Genomic DNA, 27,219 nt, shown 5'->3' with positions numbered 1-27,219 from the left:
TTTAAAGAGATGTGATTATACAGGGCATGCACACTTGGGGACTGGAATCCTGAGAGTCACTTTAGACTTATGTATACCAGAATGAGAATTATTAAAAAGGGCCAGTTAGTTTAATATTAGATTGAATTCTGGTTTATTAGAATATATTCAGAAAAACAGCACATTGGACAGATGAAGGAAATTTAAAATAAGAAACTAATTTCAAGTTTGGTGGCAAGAAATTTTTTTAAAGATGAGGCAAATACAATAGGAAGCTGTTATGCATTTTAGGGTTGGATGGGCAGAGCCCAATTAATAGCTCCAGTACCAACTGCTGCTCTGCAGGGTAATGAGACAGGAGATACTAATGCTGTGAAGAAGGGGTCATCTGGCTGTATCTGAAGGTAAGGGTCATGACGAAAGTACAGAAATTTGGAGCATCAAAGAGGGCTATATAGCATTATTTGAGACTTTAGAGAGAGGAAGGAAAACCCTTTGGACTCTTCCTGTTTCCTCCCAAATAGTGCACAAGATTATCTGGTATTTGTAGAATGAAGAAGTCATCCCACTTAACAAAAAGTGAAAAGAAGAGGAAGCGAGGCAGGTTAGGGTGTGTGCAGAATCTGCGAACAAACAGGCAAGGACTGTCGTACAAGCCTTAGATTAGACATGGGGCCATTTGGAAAACACATTCTGTTGAGATTATCCTCAATGAGGAAGATGAAGAGGGGCAATAATTTTTTTAATGACTGAGTTTAGTAGCTATTGAAATACTGACTGTATGTGTGTGTGTTCTCACATATAAAGGATTCCAAATATATAATTTGGAAAAATAAATTTAAAAAACAGTATAACTCAGCTAGAGAGATATTAAAATGAAGAAAGGATTTCCATTCCCGCAAATGATGCTGGCCTTATATGCAGTGTGACTAAATTTCTGGATAGCCAATGACAGTCATGGTTTGTACCTGCTGTCCCTATCACTCACAAAACTGGGTTAGATAATAAATTATATGCCACCTTACTTAGACGAGGAGGTAAACCAACTTAAGGAGTAGAATAAACTATTCAAAACTCAGCTACATCTTCCTCAAAGAAATAGGAAAACAGCAGATGGAAATGACATATTTGAGGAATATCTCACTACTGCAGAAGAAAATACAACACACAAAAAAATGTTACCCAAGACCTGCACAATCAAATGTTGCAGACAGTGTTCTAATGATCATACAGCACACATATTATTCCTATCCAGGTTTACAGGGGTCCAGGCTCCACAAACATCCACAATAGCTTCATTTCAGCAATCTGCTTAAATTGATTGTCCAGTGAGAGGGACCGCAGGCACTAAGGCTAATTTTTCCCTACAGGCTAGGTGTTCCAGGACTAAGCAATTCTAGAGAGACAGTAGAAACCCAGGAAACTTATTTTTCCAAGAGAGTCTCGACTCTCACTACTGAGCAGTAGGATTCCAGGAACACAATGAAAGGAAATACAAATATTAAGAAGTTTTCAATATGCTACATGGAAAGGGAAAATACCTTAAACATGATCCAGTGACTGGGGCTGTCTTAACTGCAAACTCTATAAGAAATCATAAGATTTCAAGAATGGTTCCCAGTATAGGAAAACAGCCTGTCGCACAGCAGGAGTAACATCATCTTGAAGGATACATTCATAAAGAGGGATGTTTGACTCCTGTGTACAAAGGCAGTCCTGCAGCCAGGTCAAGAGACAATGCCTGTAGCATAAATATCCTCTCATAGAGAAACAATTCCCATAGCATAGATAACCCCTCATAAAGAGGTTTATCTGTCCTGCCCAGTGGTTACAAGTTTTGTTAAAAAAACAAAAAGTGTGATGTGTGACCAGCTGCACAGGTTTTATCAAAAACTTGCTAATAAAGAAAACTTGCTAATAAAGAAAACTTGCTTGAGGGCTGGTGTGAGGATTCACCATCTCATGGCCACCAAAGACATAGCTTCTGTTGGTAAGTTCCTATTAATGTTTCTTTCTGAGAAACTGGATTTGGCAGCCTCTTTCTTCAGCCTCTCAGCTCCATTAGCCTTTGAGGAGAGGTTTGCATAGACTTGCTCACTGCGGAACACCGAGTGACTTTTCTTGTCCTCTGGTGTTTTCCAGCAATAACTTGTCTGTCCTTTGCTTGTAGACTCATCACTCCAATCTCTGCCTTCTTCATCACATATCATTCTTCTTATAAACAAGTGATATTGGATTAGGGCTCTCCCTAATCATGTATGACCTTATCTTCACTTGATTACATCTTCAAAGACGCTACTTTCCAAATAAGGTCACCATTACAAATACTGAAGGTTAGGACTTCAATATGTATGTTAGGGAGACACAGTTTAATTTGCAACAAAGCACATCAATTTTATTTTTCTCTTCAACACAATTGCAAAGTCAGAAGTCTTCTGGAAGCCAAAAAGAACTATTATAATATTGCTTGAGATGCATGGTGTTCTATAATTAAGCTATAAAATTTAATAGTAATACATTCCATGAGAGTGTTTTCCTCACTAAAATGGCTGATGATATGTCAAAATTCAATTAGTAGAAATGTTAAGTTTTGAATTATTCTGTGTTAGGGACTGGGAAGAAGTGACCTGTTGTACATCAGAGCTGTTTATTATAAGAAAGACATTTTTCTACTGTCTTAAAAAACAAAGGCAGTTGATTTATCCTTTAACCAAAAAGTACTTTTGCAAGGAATCTTTATATGAGTGGTATATACAATTTAGTTAAATTAAAATATCTGCCACATATATTGAAATAAGTATTTCCCATTATTGAAATGAATCAAATAAAAGCAAAATATTATTATTGTGTTTCCTGACTAAATTTTCAGATATGTATATATTTCTGAATATAGTATATATATTCAGAAATATATATATTCATATACTATTATATATTCAATATATATACTGAATATATATAGTATATATACTATTATATATTCCGTATATATAATAATATATATACTATATTATTCAGTATAATACATATAATATATTATATATAATATATGTATATTCAGTATAATATAATATATACTGAATATATAATAGTATATAAATATATACACTATTAACAAAACAAGCATTAGTAAACTTCAGGAAAGCAGCCAGATTGTTTGTGCATGTGATATCAAAGTTAATGCAGTTTCACAGCTGCTTGTTTCCTGACAGCTCCTAATAAAGATCTGTTTTATTCAATTTTCCTTTAATAACCATAAAATTATATAATGGATTTGCATATTTTAAATGATCAAAGAGTACTTCCATTATGTATCAGCGGGAGAGGATCTTAAGTTTCATGCTGCCATGAGCATTTTGAAATTTTGGTTGTTCTATTAGTTTATAGCTATTATGATATGGTTCAATAAAAGCATTAGATACACTAAAATTATAACTGGATAAAAATACATTTTTATATTTAGAAACCCCATAGACAAAAATCTACATCCAAAACCAATGATGACTTCAGTCTGAGAAGTGGATCTCGATATTTTATACGTGTTCTGTCAAACATAACTTTTTGTTAATGCTTACAATGTCTACAAAAACCAGACATGGACGCAATACTATGTAAAATTTTATTTTTAAAGTAGATTTCACACAAACGATTTGAAACTAAAGGAGAGAGTATAGACAACATTCTAAATGCTGAATGTGTTACAGAAGTACATTTGTTATTTCTTTTTGCGTGTTTTCTTTCTGTTGGCTTAAAAAACAGCTGATTTCACAATTAAAATTATAGGAATATTAGTGTAACCTAGCAATAAAAGCAGAGAATAGAATATGTTGATGTGGTATGTTGTTTATGATATTGTGCAAGATAATTTTTAACTAGTGAGAAATAAAGTTTTCTTTGAAACTCCCAAAGAAATCCACAAGAAAAATACCATTAGAGCTTAGTGGCATTCACAGTACTTTAATTTTATTTAAAATTAACCTCTTTTCTGTATATAACATGTATAATATATTAATAATTCTAATTTATAAGAATTATCTATTATAAATTAAATTTTTAAAAAATATTTTTAAAATTCATAATTAACATATAATTGTACATACTTGTGGAGTACAATGCGAGGTTTTAATGCATGTATATAGAGTAGAATCATCAAATTAGGGAAGTTAACATTCTGTATTTTGGCTATTGTGAATAGTCCTGCAATAAACACTGGAGTATAACCATCTCTTCAGTATACCAATTTTCTTTCTTTTGGGTATATACCCAACAGTGGTGTTGCTAGATCATATGGTCATTCTATTTTTAGTTTTTTGAGGAACCTCCATACTGTTCTCCATTGTGACCGTACTAATTTACATTCCCATCAACAGTATATAAAAGTTTCCTTTTCTGTACATCCTTGACAGCATTTTTGTTTGTTTGTTTTGTGTTTTCTTTTTTTTTTCTTTTTTCTTTTTTTTTTTTTTTCATTTTCGATTATAGCCATTCTAGCTGGGGTGAAGTAATATCTCATTGTAGTTTTAATTTGCATTTCTCTGATGACTGGTGATGCTGAGCATTTGCCCATGTATCACTTGAGCATTTGTTAGTCTAATTTGGAGAAAAGTCTGATCAGGTATTTTGTCCATTTTTAATTAGAATATTTGTTTTTTTGCTGAGTTGTTTGGGTTTCTTATACATCCTGGATATTAAGTCTTTCTGTGGTGGATACTTTGTACATATTTTCCCATTTTTAGGTTGTCTCTTTATCTTATTGCTTGTTTCTTTTGCTGTGTAGAAGTCTTTTAGTTTGACGTAATTCCATTTTTTCTATTTTTGCTTTTGATCCCTGTGCTTTTGACGTCTTCTTCAAAACATCCTCACCTAGTCCAGTTTCATGAAGCATTTTCCCTATATTTTATTCTAGTAGTTTCATAGTTTCAGGTATCATATTTAAGTTTTTAACTTATTTAGAACTAATTTTTGTATATGGTGAGAAATAGGAATCTAGTTTCATTCTTCTACATGTAGCTATCCAGGGTCCCCAGCACTACTGATGGAAGAGACTGCTCTTTCCTCGATGTAAATTTTTCCTGCCTTTGAAATGAAGAAAAGGAAAACACTTGGTAACTAGGAAAAGGTAAGTAGAAAAAGTAAAAAGCAGTAAGATGTTGAAGAGACACATGTGCATTACAGAAACCGAGTGCCTGTAAAATTGACTAAGTTTTGAACAGAAAAGACAAATTCTAGAACCACAAGGAGTGGTAAGAAATAAGTGATTCGAAGAACTAATCTCTATTATGGAAACTAAAATTGTTCTTCAGGACCAGGAGAACTAGTTATAGCCCATTTGGAGTACCAGCAAGAATGTCAATATGTGACGTTCCTAAGGTTAAATATAATTTTAATAGGAAAGATGATGCAAAGTCACCTCTTTGTGTATATAAGGAATATTTCTTCATTTTTGTACTTGTAATTCTGTGAGTTTCCATAAGTGGGTTACTATTAATATTGTGGCACAAACAGTTCTTGAAATATCATCTCCAAATCCTAATTCATAAGATAGAATCGTAGCTCCCACACTGTCAAAATAATTATTTTTAGCTAGATTTATTTTAGAAAACAGCACTTGTAGTGGCAAAAAGCCCAGGGCTAATGCTGCAGTTTTATAACTCTGATACTAATTAATACTATAATAGCAAATTAAATAAAGCTAAAATATTTATTAGAAAGCAACATTTTGTATTCAGAAATTTATTGCATTTAATTTCACTTCGTAATGATTTAGAATTGAAATTAGCCACAAGATTTTTCATAATGATAAATGTATTTGTATTTTAATAAAATGAAGTTTGGATCCTTGCTGAGAATGACCATTATTTCTTATCCCACTGGGTTCTTTGAAGCCAAAGCCTGCTACAACACTAATTCTTTATTTTGCTAAATATGGAATTTGATTTGGATTATTCCTCCTTATGTCCTCAGTGTATAAGTTTATATACTTCACATATTTTTACACTGATATTGATTATCAGATGTATTATAAGAGTTATTATTCCTTTAACTATCCTCTATTCAAACTGTTTATTTGCCCCATTTAATTTTTAGATAGCTCGTGCCACCTATTCTTTTATAGAGTCAAGTCTGTATTGAATTTTAGGGACAATTAAGATTGGGGTATTAAACAAGTTGAAATGCATTATGCACAAGACAAACTCAATATAAACGAACACAATAGGCATTTTATATATACTCTTGGTGGTATTGCATAAAAAGCTATTTTGAAGCTGTACAACTAAATTATGAAATATATTTTCTATTACCATGCTATATAAGACATGATGTCTTTAGGTGTGTTTTCTTTTTTTTAATAATTGCAACTTTTGGCAGATACCATGAATTGGCTTGCTCAATACTTATTCTAAGTTGCTTTTCAATTCTCGTCCTCACTGACACATATAGAAAAACTAAAATCTGCATTTCCACAAGGAGAACAAAGGTGGAGGCATCAAACTACCTGATTTCAAACTATACTACAAAGCTAAAATCATTAAAATAGCGTGATACTGGATTCAAATAAACACATTAAACAAATGGAACAGAATTGAGATCACAGAAATGAACTCATGTTTCTATGGTCAATGGATTTTCAACAACGGTGCCAAGAATATGCAATGGACAAAGGACAATTTCTTCAACAAATGGTATTGGGAAAACTGGACATCCACATGTAAAAGAATGAAATGGGATCATCATCTCACATCACATAAGAAAATAAACTCACATGGATTAAAGACATAAACACAAAACCTGAAACTGTAAAACTACTTAAAGAAAATATAGGGGAAAAACTACATGACATTGATCTTGGGCAATGATGTTTTTATGTTTGACCAAAAAGTGAAGGCAGCAAAAGCAAATACAGACAAATTGAATTATATCAAATGAAAAGCTTCTCCACAATAAAGGAAACAATTAACAGAGTGAAGAAACAACCCCTATGGATTAAAAAAAATGTTTGTATGTTATACATCTGATAAGGGATCTATACTCAAAATATATAAAGAACTCAAACAACTCTATAAGGACAAAACAAATAATCCAGTTAAGAAATGAGCAAAGGAGTGAAGAGACATTTTGCAAAAGAAGGTATAAGTTGCTAACAGATGGTACATGAAAAAATTACTAATCATTATAATGATGTAGTTTAAAACCACAGTGTGATATCACCTCACACCTGATAGATGACTATTATCAAAAAGACCAAAGACAAGTGTTGGCAAGGATGTGAAGAGGAAACCCTTTTACTCTTTTTGTGGGAATATAAATTAGTACAGCCATTTAGAAAACTATACAGAGGTTTCTCAAAAAACTAAAAATAAAATTAACATATGATCCAGAAATGCCACTTCTGGGTATTTACCCTCCAAATTTGAAATCATTATATCAAAGAGATATGTGTACACCTATACCCACTACAGCACTATTCACAGTAGTCAGGTGATAGAATTTACCAAAGTGACCATCAATAGATGAATGGATGAAGAGAAAATGTGCTATATATACACAATAGAATGCTATTTAGTCTTTAAAAAAAAAGAAAAAAAATATGTCAACTGTGATAACAGATAGAATTGGAGAACATTACACTATGTGAAGTAAGTTAAACAAAGAAAGGCAAATACTGCATATTTCCACTCATACTTGAAATCTAAAACCAATTAAACTTATAGAAGCAGAGAGTAGAATGGTGGTTACCAGAGGCTGGGGCATAGGGGAAATGGGAGATAATAGTCAAAGGGTACAAAGCCTCAGTTAGGCAGGAGGAATAAGTTTGATTTTGTGGGTATGTGTGATCTATTGCACCGTATGGTGAATATAGCTAATAATTGATTACCATACATTTAAATATTGCTAAAAGAATAAATCTAAAACGTTTTTATCACAAAAAACTCAAATATTTGAGGTGATGGATGGGTTAATTAGCTTGATTTTGTCATTGCACATTGTATTAGAAATCATCATGTCAATTTATACTCTATAAATATATACAAGTATAATTTGCCAAAGTATAATGAAAAAATAAGTATAAGGCAAGGCACATGTATAATGTTAATATTTATAGTAGCCATATTAAAAAGGTAAAAGGAAACAGTGAAATTAATTTCAATGATTATCCCAAATAGTATCATTTTAATATTTAATCAATGTAAAGACTAAGATATTTTACATTCTTTTTTCACATTGTCTTTGAAATGCTATATGTATTTTATACTCAACAGCACGTCTCAATTTGAACCAGCCACATCTTTTTTAATTTTTTTAATTGATGGATAGTTGTATGTATTCATGGAGTACAATGTGACGTTTTGATACATGTGTACATTATGAAATTATTAAATCAGTGGAGCACCACATTTTAAGTGCCAAATAGACATTGTTATGGGTGGCAGCCATATTGGAGAATGAACTTGCAGTGTCTGGTTTTTCTGTCCTCATCATGCTGTGACAGAGGTTGGTAACTACCTCCAAATATTCATTTCCCTGACTAGTTTAATAACAGAGCCCTGATTTTTTAGCTTCTATGTATTTTACTCACGTGCATTTCAATGTGGCGATGACCAAGTTCAGGTCAAGGAGATATAAGTGGCAGCCCACTGTGTCACCAGGATATCTCCTTGTGGGCCAAAAGACACACATTCTTTGTCAGTGCTACCCATGTTTAACATCTGATTTGGGGTGAAAAATCTTTAAAAAATAGAGAATATGACCAGGCACGGTGGCTCACGCCAGTAATCCCAGCACTTTGGGAGGCCGAGGCAGGCAGATCACCTGAGGTCGTGAGTTCGAGACCAGCCTGACCAACATGGAGAAACTCTGTCTCTACTAAATATACAAAATTAGCCAGGCATGGTGGCACATGCTTGTAATCTCAGCTACTTGGGAGGCTGAGGCAGGAGAATCGCTTGAACCCGGGAGGCGGAGGTTGTGGTGAGCCGAGATTGCGCCATTGCACTCCAGCCTGGGCAAAAAGAGTGAAACTCCGTCTCAAAAAAAAAAAAAAAATAGAGAATAACCTCAGTTATTTGGAGAAAAGTGTTGTTTGCCTTCTTTCATCAGTTGTAATAAGCCATGAAATGCCGTCTTGGAGCTATCATAGCAGCCCAATAGGCTGCTGGCTTTGGGACATCTATGGGAAATTAATTAAACTTCTGCTTTCTTAAAAAAATTAAAAAAACCTCTTGTTCTTCAATCTTTCTGGTTCTCAACTCTGTTTTCATCTGTACAAAGGATAATGACGCCCTATTAATATGATTTTGAGGATTTTTTTGTATGTCATTCTGTACCTTTGCAGACGCATATCTGTTTATGGATGTATTTTTATACTTTATGCATAAACAGTCTAAGCGTGTAACAAGCAAGGCAAAATATCCTATTGGTGAAAGAGCATGGTTCTGGACTCTACCACCCACCAACAATGTGATCTTGAGAAATGACTTCCTTTCTCTGTGTTTTGTGGTCTTCATTCGTATACTGGGGTTTATAATAATGACTACATCAAAATAAATATTGGAAATGTTAATGGTCATAAAACAATTGAAAAATTCTACCAGGTAGAAACTTTTAATTAAATGCTAACTGTGTTGTCATCATATTATTGTAATGCATGTTCTATTTTGAGTAAGCAAACTTAGACCAAGGAAACCACTAGTTTTGAATTATGTCTAGCTAGTCAGGTAGCCTCCTTTGAAATATATGACTAGAGAGTTATGGCCCTCAACAGTACATGGTAATTCTTCTTCCCACACCCATATTTTTAGGCAGCTTCATCCTATTTACTCATCGCACAATTGCACCGATGCTGAAGAAACACCTCCTCATTTATAGGTTAACTCTAAAACAGGGGTGTCCAATCTTTTGGCTTCCCTGGGCCACACTGGAAGAAGAACTATCTTGAGCCACACATAAAACACACTAACAACAAGAATAGCTTATGGGCTAAAAATATCACAAAAAATTTTCATAATGTTTTAAGAAAGTTTATGAATTTGTGTTGGGCCACATTCAAAGCCATCCTGAGATTCATGCGGCCCGTGGGCTGAAGGTTGGACAAGCTTGCAAAAAAAGTTCACTAAATGAGTGTTTCTAAGAGGCACTTTTCTTCCTACTATATACGTTGTTTTTAAAATCACTATTTGGAAATATTATATAGGTACAGAGAAGAATTAATTTAATACAACCCGGTTGGAAAGAGGCAAACTCCTAAAAATGAAATACCACTAAAAGCTCCATTTTAGACCTTAATTTTAGTTAATTCAATGCTTGCTGTATAGGATCAGTAATTTAATAATTCTTTTCTTTTATTAAAACAAATGGCAACATTCTGTGAAGGCTATTAATGGTAAAGCTACTGAAAACAACTGGCATTTATAACAGAAGATGAAAGCCATAAAAAATAACAGTTTGTGTCTCAAAATCGTCATGTTATAAAGTTTCCATGTAAATAAGAAAGCTAATTATCTATTTATTTCATGTCTAAAGGCTCAAAAGCCCTGTCCATCAAGTTGTAGTTCTGAGGTGTATGTTTCCTAGTTGAACTGATTTTGCCCTGTGTATTCTCACCCCTAATCATAAGTCAGGGGCCTGGCCTTTAGAGGCTGCCTCTATTCTTTCAGACAAGCAAGTGCTATTTAGTGCACTGAAGCAGTAACTTACTTAACACTATTCTGGTGACCTATAACAGCTGAAGCAGTTTCCAAAGGTAGTTAACTTTCAAACAGCCAGTATTTTACTGACTATTTAAGAAGTACTGCTTCAATAGACTATATAATGATGACCCAAAAGATTTAATGCTCCTTTCAAAATTTTGGGAATCAATGGGAATACAGCAACGGTGTTTTTTCAACAAGTCATATTACGAACATGACTACCCACTGCTACCCTGACCACAGCAACATAAATATAAAATGCTTTAAAGTAGAGTTTAAACTGATTTTTATGAACTAAAAGCATTATAAAATCAAAACTCTACCTTGGGCTTAGAAATAGCTAAATAGGTGCTGATTAATTAAAAATGCAATCTGCAACCAGCATCCTATTATAAGGATGAAGCTACGCACTTCAAGTCTCAAGTTCAGGGTAATTTTATTTTCTAAATCCATCCTGTTTCTCATGTCTGCATTACATAATACATGCTTTCAAGTTGTTATTAGTAGCATTTAGTAACAGAAGTAAATTAAAAATAACAGTTCTTGGCCGGGCACGGTGGCTTACGCCTGTAATCCCAGCACTTTGGGAGGCTGAGGTGGGAGGATCATGAGGTCAGGAGATCGAGACCATCCTGGCTAATAAGATGAAACCCTGTCTGTACTAAAAATACAAAAAAAAAAAAAATTAGCCATGGTGGCGGGCACCTGTAGTCCCAGCTACTCGGGAGGCTGAGGCAGGAGAATGGCATGAACCCGGGAGGCAGAGCTTGCAGTGAGCCGAGTGCAGTGCCCACTGCAATCCAGCCTGGGCGACAGAGCTAGACTTGGTCTCCAAAAAAAAAAAAAACAGTTCTTGGGGAAGATTTTACCCAATTTTTCTGTATTTAAACTAGCATCTAATGTATCCCAATTACATTAGATTGGGATTACATGATATTGATGTAATTCAATCTAATCACATTAGATTTACATTAATGCTTGGAATAATTTTACAACTTTTTATCAAATAATTTTATAATTTCTACAAATCAAATATAGTTAAGGCTGGGGCGAAGAACTAATGCTCAAACTCATTGTTAATTCCCACAACAAAATATCAGATATTTACAATCAAACCACCACAAATCTCGTGAACCACTCTCCTCACACCAACTTCATTTGTCTATAAACATAGTCATGGTTTATTTGAGCTCTAAAGTCTTATTGTTGCCAATATATTTAATAATCTTCCTTTACTCCATTCCTCGATGGCCACAACCAGGCCTTCCAGTCATATCTATTTAATTAAAACTAAAAATTTATAAGGATTAAATATATAGATTTAATAATCACAGGAGTCAGTCTCTTTGGGTAACGGGCACTTTACATTCATGCTTCCTTCAGAAGCTGTCCATGAAGTGCTTGGAGCCCCAAAGTAAGGCAGCTTTGCTTACATTATTTAAATGTCATTCTCCACGGATTTTTCAAAGGGGTCTTCTCACAGCTAGCTTATTCCCGTTGAATAACATTACTGGTGGTTCTGTTGCAACAAAAAAAGGAACATACAGAGAAATTTCCGTAATAGATTTTTCTTATACCAGTGGTTTTACAATAGAGTTGGATGAAGAATGGGGTATATTAGGGTATTATTAGAGGCCATGGACTCCCTCCCCATCAAAAAGGTAGAAATTAACTTACACGCTATGGTTTGTAAACTATTTCAAGTGATTTGTCAAAACCAATATACATGTATGAATATTCTAGATGCTCCTCAACCTTCATTTAACAAACCTGTCCTATTCCAGTCACATTCTTTAGTCTAGTGAATTAAATTTGATTAAAAGAAAGGCTGATCAAATACTTTAAACGGTGCAAAGGAAGAGATCAATTTTCACTTTCCTTTAACTATATTCACAAGGGTTTACAATGGCATGTCTTGCATCTTTTCACAGTTTCCAAAACCAAATATAAATTCAATTACTATTTTCTGAGTGAATAACAAATAATTAAAGAATAAAACATCAAACCTATTGAAGAAAAAAGACAAAAAGTACTTCATTTCATATTCGTCTGATTTATTTTACATGGTTATATTAAATCAGATAAATTGTTATCACACGGAAATTCCCTAGCTTAAAGGAAGGAGTTGGGAATAAACAATAATTGATATATTTTAGGTTGATGCATTAAAAGTTATATCAAAAACAGCAATTACTTTTGCACCAACCTAGTATTTCTAAAATAAATCAGAAAAACTTGGTTCTTTTGCTGCACAATAGTAACAGTACTCTAAAAAATACCGGATTCTTTGGTTAAAAGTTTCCTCCTAAACTATCTATATCAAAAGTGTATTAATAGCATAAACAATCTATGATATCTTGCCACTTATAGATTTAAAGCAGCATGAAATGATGCCAAACTCTCAGCATCAGGTGATTCCTAGTATATATTTTTTAATGCAGTCACTGTTGATTCCCTTCCAAAGTGCTATCAACAATCTTAAACTAGGTCATATTTTTTCCTGTTTCTGCACTGGATTGCACAAGAAGTCTTTTGAGATTGAAGGATGATGATGATGATGATGATAATGATAATGTTGATTGTGTGTGTGTGTATGTGTGTGTGTGTAAAGTTCAATTCAGCACCTAAAATGCTGTCTGAAATATGTAGACAGTACAAACATTCTTGAGAGCTAATCATTCCAAGGGTGCTTTTTGTAATACTGGAAGTGGTTGTAGTGTATCTTCTGCATGTGAACTTTTAAAATAAATGTGCAGGCTTATCAAGCTTAACACAGAAGCTGAGAAGTTTCCTGTTATTCACTCAGGTAATGAACCTAGACAATAGGTAGTCTTCCCCTGGGCAGAGTTAGGTTTGCATCTTGGCCTTTTTGTTCCTTAAATTTTAAAATATATTGTATCAGCTGCCATGCAGCAATATGAGCTTCTAACATATTCATAAATGAAATCTTCAGTTCAGCTTCTTTCAGTGGCAAATAAGCAGCCATAACATTTTGTAAATTCTCCCTCTGAAATAGCAGAGAAGAAACTCGATATACTCACCAATGACCCTTATCAAATAGCAACTTTGTGGAACGCTGTTTGCCTTCATAGTCTCTGTGGAGGTTACTAATTCTAATGGGAAGGCAATGTACCATTGGCTATTATTCTTACCATCAGTGAAACTTGAAGAAAGATGCATTCATTAATTCTGTGTTCTCACTGCAGTGTATAAAATCCCAGTGGAACTCTCTTTACTTCTCTTTGGAAATTAATTGTAGTTTTTGCTATCTGTTATAGCAGTGGCTTAGATGCTGGCTCCCAGATCTTTTACGAATCTCAAACCATCAATGTGAATGATAGTTCATTATATTTACTGAGTTATTCTCATAATATTATTTTGATATAATTTTATAAAAAATAGAGGCCTTATTTACTTTTCCTGAAAAGACAAAGCAGTTTTCATACTGTTTCTGAAATCCCAATCTTTACTAAAATGATTATTACTATGTTAAGAGGAAAGAAGACTTTTACAAAATAATGTTTTTGGTAATTGAAAATGATAAATATGTTAAGCTTTTTTTTTCCCCTGAGGTAAAGTAATTAATTAGGTAGTACATTTAATCGCAAATAATGGAGTCATAACTATACTGGACTAAACACAAAATAGTTTAGATAATTAGTTAGTCTGAGGCAGGCAGTTAGGGATAGTGATGATAGTGATTTGGATGTTGAAAAATATCAGGATTAAGATCTTAGAAGTTCTCATGTTTTTTTTTTCTCGTAGGATCAAAATAACTGCTACAATTCCAGTCATTACATTCTATTTTAGACAAGAAGGAAAAGAAAGGGTAAAGAGCAAAAGGCTATTTAATCCCATGACTTCTACAACTAAGTGTACATCTTCATTAAATGAAGAGAAATACATCACCAAGTCCTAACAAAAGGCAATTTCATTAAATAACATCATTCTTCAACGTAGATTTTCTTTTCTAATGTGTGTGATTTAAATTGTAGACAGAAAAAAATACATTCTACTATAATGACAGTTATTCTTAGCTATTTGAATTATGTTATTTTATTTCAGTTATGTATAAGCACGTTGATGCACAAGAATCGTAACATCATCATGCATATCTTTGAATAAAAAGGGTTTGTAGCTAAAATGTTTATTATTTCTTATTATTGTACCTCTATATTCACAGTTATGTTTATGTGTATGGTACTTTCCAGAATTTAAATGCTATTCCAAAGAGAGTGATTTATAAGCTGACATACACACTTCAGGGAAGGGTGTTTTTTTCTTCTCATGCATTGAAAATACAGTAAAATATTATAATATTTTCCAAAGTACTTTGAAAATAAATGGTAAGCAGAAATCATTATTAAATAGGAAAAGATACATGTCTACACATTAGGCTGACCTGTTATCTTTCATTTTAGAACCTTCTAAACAGGTTTAATACTGTATCTATATATCATGAATTTTGAAGGTTGTACTCTTTCTGACAGGTATTTTAAAGTTAAATGTCTTATAAAAATTGCCTACACTTTCTATTATTATCCTCCATATATTTTCTTCCTAGAACAATTATTTTTTTGTTTGTATTTATTAAGGCTACCCATAGTCTCTTTGTAGATTTAGAAACTGCTGTACAGAGTACCTGAAAGTGTATATCAGTTATTGGTGATGTGTCCTTTAAAATCCATTCACCTTTCTTGTGTTTTGGGTCATCTATTAAATGTTGACATTCGTATTTTCTTATTTATAGAAAATATTGACTACCTGTAAAAATAAATAATAGAATAATTTGTTAATTCATTCATCCAACAATGTATTCAGCACTAATATTAAACATATATATTGCTAGTCAGCATAATACAGTTATGAAAAATTTGTCCAATGCCAAATTAAACCACATACATACACAACTATCTTTAAAATGACAAAGAAGTTACAAGTAAGTTCAATGCAAGGAATCTTCTGAAGATGTAAAATAGATACTAATAGCTAAGTATTTGAAATTGTGCGACTTGTAAAAAGAATCCCCCTCAATGTTTCCTTTAGTTGAGTGTGTCTGTAATTTTTATATGATTATTCATCGAACTTGTTATCTGGAATCCCAGGTCACATCAGATTATAAACAAGCACTTTCAAGAGCCTGGGTATATGGTATTTAATTTTAAATGATCTATTTCATCTGGATGCTAGAGTCACAGTGAAGATGCAAAAAATAACATATCTTGACAGTGAGGGAGGCTTTAGGACTCAAAAGGAATACAGGCACAAGGTTAAAAAAATCCCTGCATTTCTGAAAGCAATTTATATAATAACAAATGGCACATTTAAATATAATAATAGTTCTGAAGACTATAAACATATATTTAGGGCTCCCGATTCAAGTTACATAATAACTACTGATAGCAGAAGGAAATGTGTATTTTGCTAAATACAAAAGACATGTTTACATTTTAAATAAATATTTACCATAATATTTAATATGTCATTTTTTCAGCAGGTAGCTATGTGGAAAACATATTTTAACGTATTTAAAATTTGTCAAAGCTTTAATAAAATAAATAATCAAAATAACTAAGTAAATTCAATTAACTAACACTATGTATTTATATATTATTTGGTTTTAAACTAAATTTTAACTTCTGATGACTACTTATTAGCAACTATTCTCATCTTCATTAGCACAATCTATGTTTTCACAGTCATTCTGTCAAAAAAAAAATAACCTGAGATCTTCCACCACCTGTGAAATCATCTTTCTTTTTGATGTGCTGTCTGAATCTGCAGGAATTTGAACAATGTACATTCAACAATTTGTACAGAAGTTTCTATGTGAAAACCACAGTTAACTGGCATCATAAATCCAATGTGTTTACAATAATATTTTGGTGTCCCTTTTAAATTAATGCCCTGGGCATCTCCCTTGCTAGCCACCCTGTTAAACTGGCTCAACACAGAATGACTCTGGCAAAGCAATGTCTCCTAGCGATAAAATGCATGAGGTTTATCTAGGCATAAACAAATCCAAACAGAACCACTAGGTAACTTCATGACTCACATTGGACAATTATAAGTAATTTATAACTAAAGGCTTCTTAAAGACCTTAATTGATAGAATGGAAATTTTTAATAGTATCCACTTTTCAGTTAATTTGTAAGGAGTATATCAGATGTAGATGTAGAGTATACTGTGCTCAAGAAAATAGTCAAGCTGTGTTCTGTATTTTCTATAATTGAATTTGAGTTGAAATTATGATTGTCTTAATATGCATTCTAGAATATATAATAGACTATTTAAAAAAGCATATTTCTGTCATTCTAGAAAATTTGACTTATAGTCAAGGACATTTCTTTAGTTAAGTCAGAATCTTAAATGAGCAATTAACTACTCAGTCCTTAAATGTTGAAAAATAAAAACTACCCACTCATTAAAATATAATAGTACATAAGACTATTCTTTTAAATTTCAAATACAGAATTAAAAGTGGAAAAATACCTATTACATTGTGTTTTTATGACTGAAAAAGGCTTTGAGAAGAAAATGGACTGTAAGTCAACTTCAGAAACAGAGAATCTCAACTTGAATATATAAAAGAATCAATAGCGAAGCTTGCCATGAATCAAGATGTCATATAAGTAGTTCCAGGTTATAAAGCATAAATCTGAATTTGCTAAGAGCATTGCAAAGACTCTGCTGCAGATGAACTTCAGTCCACACTCTGGGAAACACTGTTTTAACAGGTAAGTTAAGCGCACATAAAATATACAATGTAGGATCCATGAAAGGCAGGCATAAAAAACATGAAACGTTTCAGTGTAATAGCAATTCAAAGTATGAGAAGGATTTTAATGGCTATTTCGCAGATTAGGTTGATCCAGATCTGATGTGTCTTGAATGCACAGCTATGCATCCTGAATTTAATCTTATAGTTCATTGAGAGCTATTTTATTTCTGCAAGAAAGTTTTTATTCAGGATGTAATTCAAAATTAATGTATTAGTGTCTCCCTGGTTGGGTATGGAAGAATACTTGTGAAGTCAGAAAGATTAGTTAGAAAATCAGAGCAATAATAAATGAAGGGATGGAATCCTGATCACCACTGGTTTAAGGGTAATGAAAAGTAAATACATCACTATAGTTGAAGACATGACCAAAATTGGTAAGAGTTTATTCAGACATAGAAGGCAAAAAAAAGGAAGATAACTCACTTTAAAATAAAGGGCCCATAAATTTAACGTGTTACTTATTTTTAAAACAAAAAGCTAAGTCCAGTTAAATGAAAAGAATGTCCATTTTAGACATATTTTTACTTCTCAGAGAATAATCCAGAAGAATTGTATTACTTATAGTTTGGAAAGCAATTAGGATTAACTACAGGGTTAAAAGTATTTTTCATAAAAATAAGAATCAAAACATCAAGATGAAGTGCTGGTTTTGAATGCATTAATTGACTTCTACTTTGTGTCTATTTTTTTCTGCTTCAGATTAATCTTAAAACTTCCCTATATAAACCAGCATATCTCTTAGTAAGAAAGAAGGAAGAAAAAAACAAAGGGAGGGTAGAGGAAAGAGGAGCAGGAGAAAGGAAGGGTAGAGGGAAGAGGAGCAGGAGAAAGGAAGAGGGGAAGAAAAGATGTATGTTTATTTTCCTCCACTCACTTCTAAGTTTGTTTGTTTTTTTTTTTATACTTTAAGTTTTAGGATACATGTGCACAACATGCAGGTTAGTTACATATGTATACATGTGCCATGTTGGTGTGCTGCACCCATTAACTCGTCATTTAAAATTAGGTATATCTCCTAATGCTGTCCCTCCCCCCTCCCCCCACCCCACAACAGTCCCCAGAGTGTGATGTTCCCCTCCCTGTGTCCAGGTGTTCTCATTGTTCAATTCCCACCTATGAGTGAGAACATGCGGTGTTTAGTTTTTTGTCCTTGCGATAGTTTGCTGAGAATGATGGTTTCCAGCTTCATCCATGTCCCTACACAGGACATGAATTCATCATTTTTTCCATGGTGTATATGTGCCACATTTTCTTAATCCAGTCTATCATTGTTGGACATTTGGCTAAGTTTTATGTTCCCTAAGAGACTTGTCTCCACACCAGCACAACTCAGAATCCCCTAGACAGCCATGCAGATAACTGGATGACAGGTGGATATGGTAGTATATTCTGTTTATGAATTTTGCTCTTTATAAATGCCCAGTTTCCACTAACGCAACTTCTGAAACCAGCTCCCTATTTCTTTTGGAAGCCATCCTGCTCTCATATTGAGTCCATGGAACTTAAGTACACCCCATAACTCTGCTCAATCTGTGCATACATAATCCATGCCAGACCAATTAATGCAAGTTACCTTTGAGTCACATTTACTAGTTCACAGATATGTTCACAGCCTAGCTAATGTGACTGTATTAGTTTCTCTTAACTGCTGCAAAAAAACTAAAACAAACCTCATCACTTAGAAGAACAGAAATTTATTATCTCACAGTTCTAGAAGCTGGAAGTCCAAAATCAGCTGAAATCAAGGTGTCTGCTGGGCTATGCTTTCTCCTAAGACTTTAAGCAGAGAATTTGTTCTTTGCCTCTTACAGTATTTTTTTGTAGCTGTCTGTATTTGGTGGCTTCTGAAATTATCACTCTAACCTCTGCCTTCAAGACCTCATTACTTTCTCTTCTTCTGCATTATAGATCTCTCAACCCTCCCTCTTATAAGAATGTTTATGTTTGCATTTGGAGCCTATACAATAATCTAGGGTAATCTCTCCATCCCAAGATCCTTAACTTAATCACACTTGCAAAGACTTTTCCATACAAAGTAACAGTCACAAATTTCACAAACTAGAATGTGGACATCTTGGAGGTCCATTATTCAGACCACCACAGTGACTATTTCCCAATATTTTACTTTAAAATATTTGGGTAGTTGGATCATTTTGGTGTTATGCTTGGAATTATTGGAAGATAGAATGAAGCCTATTGTTTCAATTAAAATTGTAACTGTTAGAAGAGAATCTGAATGGAAATTCAATCCAGGTACTGAATGAGAAAAAGGAGAAAACAAGCCTGAAATTTGGTAGTGTAATTTTAGCACGAATAGCCAGCCATGTCTGAAGCCAACACTATCGTTTTGACTTTTCAGAATGACAATTCCTAAATTCCTTGCATTGCTTTGTTACTCCTGCTGCTGCAATTATTTAAGACACTTTGCAATTTAAATATAGTTGTTTTACTACTCTGTCTTTGTTTTCAAACAAACTTTCTTGAAGTTTTATTTGCTGGGAACTGATGTTTGTAACCTAGAATTAAGATAATTCAGAAAGAATATTATATATACATATATGCTTCCAAAACATAAATAAAATGATTGCCTTTCCCTTCCAATTTGCCTCTCTTTAGTCATCTGCCAACATATCTGGAAATGAAACAAATATAGCTCAATGTATTTTTTATTATCTGCTAACTCCTATGCTCAGAAACAAAATAAGCAAATCAATACTGGCTCTTCACTAAATATAGAATGCAAGAATCAATACTACCCAGTTCCAGACAATACAGGCTGCTTAGCTTCATGACACGGTCATGCTGTCAAGAAAGAAACAATCCTACAAGAGGGTTTATCTTGCCTTTTCTTTTATACACATTAATCTGTTTAATTTTTGAAATTTTTTCAACCCTGTGAAGAGTAAATCTCAGTATGACTACTATACTTGTTATGGACAAACTGTTATAGCTAGAGTCTCTTGGTGCCTGTGATAGCCAGAATAATGACTCCCAAAGAGGTTCATATCCTAATCCTTATTATCTGTGGCTATGTTATTTTACATGACAAAAGGGATGCGTTATTAGTTTAAGTATTTTGAGATGAAGGTTAATATTGGATTACCCAAGTGGACTCAATATAATTATTGAAAAAAGATTGGAATATACTACTCTGTTAGTGGTGAAGATGGAGGAGGTAGCTGCAAGTCATGGAATGCAGTCAGCTTCTAAAAACTGGACAACACAAGGACTCTCAATGCCTTGAATATGGTTCACTGAAACCCACATTTGGACTTCTTTCCTACAGAATAGTAAAATAATTAATGTGTATCATTTTAAGTCAATGAAATTTTACTACTATGTTACAAAACAGAAAGGAAACTAATACAGCACCCCACCCCAGATCACAATGTAGGTTGGTGTCCCCATCCCTTTGTGGTTGTTGGTTCAGTTAGATACTTAGACTAATGCCCCCATTGTGTAAACTTTTAGGGAGTGATATGGTTTGGCTGCATCCCCATCCAAATCTCAATTGTATCTCCCAGAATTCCCACATGTTGTGGGAGGGGCTCAGAGGGAGGTAATTGAATCATGTGGGCTGGTCTTTCCTGTGCTATTCTCATGACAGTGAATAAGTCCCATGAGGTCTGATGGGTTTATCGGGGGTTTCTGCTTTTGCTTCCTTGTCATTTTCTCTTGCCACCACCATGCAAGTGCCTTTCAACTCCTGCCATGATTCTGAGGCCTCCCCAGCCATGTGGAACTGTAAGTCCAATTAAACCTTTTTCTTCTTAGTCTCAGATCTGTTTTTATCCACAGTGTGAAAATGGACTAATATAGTAAATTGGTACCAGTAGAGTGGGGCATTGCTAAAAAGGTACCTGAAAGTGTGGAAGCAGCTTTGGAACTGGGTAACAAGCAGAGGTTGGAACAGTTTGGAGGACTCAGAAGAAGACATGAAAATGTGGGAAAGTTTGGAACTTTCCAAAGGCTTGTTGACTGGCTTTGCCCAAAATGATGATAATGATCTGACAATAAAATCCTGGCTGAGGTGGTCTCTGATGGAGGCAAAGAACTTGTTGGGAACTGGAGAAAAGGTGACTCTTGTTATGTTTTAGCAAAGAGACTGGCAGCATTTAGAGATTTGTGGAAATTTGAACTTGAGGGAGATGATTTAGGGTATCTGATGGGAGAAATTTCTAAGCAGCAAAGCATTCAAGATGTCACTTGGGTGCTGTTAAAGGCATTCAGTTTTAGAGGGAATCAGAACATAGAAGTTTGGAAAATCTGCAGTCTGACTATACAGTAGAAAACAAAAACCCATTTTCTGGGGAGAAATTCAAGCCAGCTGCAGATATTTACATAACTAACAAGGAGCCAAATGTTAATCCCCAAGACAATAAGGAAATGTCTGTAGGGCATGTTAGAGACCTTTGAGGCAGCCTCTCCCATCACAGGCCCAGAGGTCTAGGAGGAAAAAATGGTTTCATTGGCAGGGCCCAGTGTCCCCATGCTGTGTGCAGTCTAGGGACTTGGTGCCCTGCATCCCAGCTGCTCCAGCCATGGCTGAAAGGAGCCAACATAGAGCTTGAGCCGTGGCTTCGAGGGTGCAAGCCTCATCCTTGGCAGCTTCCATATGGTGTTGAGCCTGCGGGTGCACAGAGCCAAGAATTTGAGTTTGGGAACCTCTGCCTGGTATTCAGAAGATGTATAGAAATGCCTGAGTGCCCAGAGAGAAGTTCACTGCAGGAGCAGAGCTCACATGGAGAATCTCTGCTAGGGCAGTGTAGAAGGGAAATGTGGGGTTGAAGTTCCCACACAGAGTCCCTACTGGGGCACCACCTACTGGAGTTGTGAGAAGAAGGCCACCATCCTCCAGACCCCAGAATGGTAGATTTACCTACAACTTGCACTGTGCACCTGGAAAAGCCACAGACACTCCACACCAGCCTGTGAAAGCAGTCAGAAGGAGGCTGTACCCTGCAAAGCCACAGAGGTGGAGCTGCATAAGACCATGGGAACCCACCTCTTGCATCAGCATGACCTGGATTTCAGACATGGAGTCAAAGGAGATCATTTTGGAGCTTTAAGATTTGACTGCCCTGCTGGATTTTGGACTTGAATGGGGCCTGTAGCCCCTTTGTTTTGGCCCATTTCTCTGATTTGGAATGGCTGTATTTACCCAATGCCTGTACCCCCGTTGTATATATGAAGTAACTAACTTTCTTTTGATTTTACAGTCTTATACATGAAAGCATTTGCCTTGTCTCAGATGAGATCTTGGACTGTGAACTTTGAGTTTAATGCTGAAATAAGTTAAGACTTTGGGAGACTGTTGGGAATGCATGATTGGTTGTAAAATGTGAGGACATGAGATTTGTAGGGGCCAGGGGTGGAATGATATGGTTTGGGTGTCCTTACCCAAATCTCAACTTGAATTTATCTCCCAGAATTCCCACATATTGTGGGAGGGATCCAGGGGGAGGTAACTGAATCATGGGGGCCAGTCTTTCTCATGCTATTCTTACGATAGTGAGTAAATGTTATGAGATCTCATGGATCTATCAGGGATTTCTGCTTTTGCTTCTTCCTCATTTTTCTCTTGCCACCACCATATAAGAAGTGTCTTTCACCTCCTGCCATGATTCTGATGCCTCCCCAGCCATGTGGAACTGTAAGTCCAATTAAACCTCTTTTTCTTCCCAGTCTTGGGTATGTCTTTATCAGCGGCATAAAAACAGACTAATACAGGGAGATATCCTCTGGTGATCAAAGCTGCCTAGCCCTGTGGTCCTGGCACTTATGCTGCACCCCACCACACTGATAGCAAAACTCTGCAGACACTAACTCACTAGAGTGGAGATATATATGGCCCATTTCCCTATCACAATTGTGAACCAAATCAACAGTTCAAATTGCATTCCAGATTTCTCCATGAAATCAGCTAGACTTTACCTCAAAATGCATTTTTGCATGGCTCCTTTGCCTTCTGTATCCTGCTTCTCTCACTCTTTTACCTGTTCTCTAGGGAACATTCATTCAATAAATCACTAGCATCCAATTACCCAAGTTCTGCCTTGGGAGAACCATCCAAAACAAATGCAAATTGCCCATTTTTTTTGGTCTTATGTAGTTCAATGTCTCTTCACAGACACTCTTTCCTTTATTCTTAGAACACTCCAAAAGCTAGGTAAGGCAAGACATTATTATGCTTTCAACATTTTCACCAAATTCAAACAAAAGGCTAATAGGTTTTATAAGCTATTATTTTCTTTTTCTTTATATCTAACTAGATAATTCTTTAGCCAATTATAGTATTATGTATATACTCACTTTTGCCAATGTTTGTTCAATCTTTGCTTAGAATAACTACACACTATACACTATATAACTTTCAAATGTGGCAACTATGACTGCTGCTTTGGTGGTTCAGTGGTAGAATTCTCAAGTGTGGCAACTTTTTACATCAATTTTAAGAAAACTTATGAATAAAATTTGTCAACACCACTTGATAACTGTGAAAATACTTAGTGTTCTTTAACAATGTGAGTTCTGTTAAAACCACTTAGAAAGTCTCTTTATCCTCTATTAGCATCAAAATTGCTTTATAGAAAAAATTACCTACATATTCAGCCCTTATATTAGAACTGGTCGTCTTAGCATTCATGGAAACAAAAAAATTGGTAGTTTTCAAAGACCAGTGGACTCATTTTCAGAAATACAGAATTACTAAAATATAGATGCTTTAATACATATCAACTAATATTTTCAGAAAGGAAAACAGGCAAGGTGTGGTGGCTCATGCCTGTAGTCCCAGCACTTTGTGATGCCAAGGCAGACAGATCACCTAAGGTCCAGAGTTCAAGACCAGACTGTCCCACATAGTGAAACCCCACCTCTACTAAAAACACAAAAAATTAGCCTGGCGTGATAGCACGTGCCTGTAATCCCAGCTACTGGAGAGGCTGAGGCAGGATAATCTCTTGAACCCAGGAGGCAGAGGTTGCAGTGAGCCAAGATTGTGCTACTGCACTCCAGCCTGGGCGACAGAGCAAGACTCTGTCTCAAAACCAAAAACAAACAAACAAAAAAGGAAAACAATACAGTGTATTGAAGAAGACTTGATTCAATAGAAAAAAAATTTGTCCACCAAATATTAAGCATAAAAATTAAAGAATATTAGAATGTCAGTTTTCGTTACTAGTGTTATCTGAAAAATAATACCTGTGTTGCTAGTTATGGCAATAAGCAAAAGGAATAGTAGAGTACATTTAATTACTTGACCATTGTCACAAATAATTCTGTGATAAGACTAGATTACAAATCATATTAAATTAGAAAATATTAGATATGGAATAAAAGACTTCACATTTTTAGTATTTTGCATTGGTGAACAAAGCAGAGGTGATCATATGCATAAAGTTTTAATCTGGGATTATTGACTTTACTATGTTGAAACTACAAAGTACTAACCAAAATAAAATAAATTATTGTTAAAGGATATTATTGCATTCCTTCACACACAAGCAAGTTTTGGAGTCTGCGTACAATATTTAAAAAAGTATCAAAATTTATTTATTCAGAAGAAAGTTAACAAAAGGAATAAAAAAAGGAGAAAGATTTTATTAGCTCAAAAAATTAAAAAACCAAATAAAATAATGTGACCCTATTACAACAGTTTTAGTTGAAATTCCTGAGACACGAGAATAAGCAAGAATTACAGGAATTATGTAGAAATTAACTCAATTTAGTCATGTTGTTTAAATTCATAGATGGAAGCAATAGTAAATATTGACAGTTCAGGGTTTTTTATTCTTTATTTTTCTTTTTTGTGCTTCTTCCTTTCTTTAATTTCTGCCTGCAACTCTCCTTTCTGCCTTCCTATTTTGAAATCCCAAAGGGGAGAAAAAATATTGTCTCAAAGGTAAAACGATTTCAAGATTGCGTTATCATCTTTTATGAAAAAAATAATTTGCATTAAAAACATTTAAGTGTTTTTTAAATACAGCAAAACAATACACAGAAATGTTGAAATTCCTTGACAAATAGAAATGCTTCAAAGGATAGTACTTAATAAATACTAAATTGATAAAATCTGTTAATAACACTGATAATAACCAACTTGATATATTCTACCTATATATTTAGAATGTTCATTAGATAACAGAACCATGCTGGTATAGTGAGACCTTTACAAGAAAATTATGATTTCTCTCAAGCAATTATTTTTAATAATAGATTCCTTGTTTCTCATTTTTCATGTGTATTTAAGTACTTCTTTTATTGTTTTCCTGCTGGAGACTCAATTATGCTGGCAGCTTTATATATTTCTTTGTATTGTTAAGGCAGACACAATGTTTTATGCTTATATATGGAAATGACTCTGAATATAGGTCAAGAGGCTGTTTTAGTGCTGTTTTAGAACACTCCCAAAACTAAGCAAGACAAGACATTATTGTGCCTTCAACCATCAGCACTGGGGATGTGGTCTAATAAAGTATTCTTTAAATATAACTGTTAAGGTATATTTTCTCCTTTTATACTACTTAATTTCTCTTTACAATAAGAACAATTTGTTTTAATTTTCTAGGACAAATAATAAAATCACTGTTTAGATTCCAGGTATTTTTTTATCAGAATACAACAAAATGGAATGCGTAATGTCCATGGAATATTCTCCAGCTAGTGTTCAGCTTGTCTGGAGCCTTTGAATACAAATATTCTGTGGAAGATGGACAAAATTGTAAGTAGTGCCAAAATATCCCTAGAATTTTTCCAGTGTTTCTATCTATGGAGAGTAGAGAGTATTACTACAGGACTTCCAGGTTCGTATGCCCACTGCATAGCAACAGACCAATAAACTGTGAACAGGGTTGCAGCAGAGAAAGAGATTAATGATCACAAGGTGCCCAGCGAGGAAACAGGAGGAATTCTCAAGCCTCAAATCCATTTCATTGAGGGGTTCTGGGGAAGGGTTTTTAATGGGATTTGTGAAAGGTGAGGGGCTGGAAAATTTGGGGTCATAAATTGGTAGGGGGATGAAATTATCAGAATGTGGTAACTGCATCTCTCTATGAGTTAGCTTTTTACTGGGCCTGTTAGACCAGCTGGTGTCTGTCAGTATCCAGAACCTACAGAAGCAGCTCAAACAGAGGGTTTATTGTCCCACACTGTCTTAGATTTTACTTATAGAACCAAAAAACAAAAAACAAACAAACAAACAAAAACAAAGAGTTTTGTGACAAGTGCCACGTGATCCTGGGATAGTAAATAACAAGCAACAGGGAAGTAGACCAAAAGGCAAGCTGGCTTAATGATTGTTACTGTAAACCTGGTGGATTTTTATTTTTTCTTTAATTGATTTTATAACATTTTCCTGAGGAGATTTCAAGGACAATGTTAAAATGAACATTCATCAGATCTAAGTTGGTTTTTTGAAAGTTGGTTTGGAACAGTAAAGGCATTGAAAAGCTTCCAACATTGCATAATTACAAAACTTTTGAAAAAATGTTTTAAAAGTAACAAAAAGAAACTTTGAATGCTTTCTTTCTTTTTTTATATATATATATTTTCTTATTTAGATAGAGTTTTGTGCTTGTTGCCCAGGCTGGAGTGCAATGGCATTGTTTTGACTCACCACAACCTCTGACCCCCGGGTTCAAGAGATTCTCCTGCCTCAGCCTCCTGAATAGCAGGGATTATAGGCATGCACGATCACACCTGGCTAATTTTGTATATTTAGTAAAGACAGGGTTTCTCCATGTTGGTCAGGCTGGTCTCAAACTCCCAAC

Source organism: Pongo pygmaeus, chromosome 2, assembly GCF_028885625.2.
Source record: "Pongo pygmaeus isolate AG05252 chromosome 2, NHGRI_mPonPyg2-v2.0_pri, whole genome shotgun sequence".
Classification (NCBI taxonomy): Eukaryota; Metazoa; Chordata; class Mammalia; order Primates; family Hominidae; genus Pongo; species Pongo pygmaeus.
The sequence above is the reverse complement of the archived record's forward strand: the minus strand, read 5'-3'. Positions refer to the sequence as shown.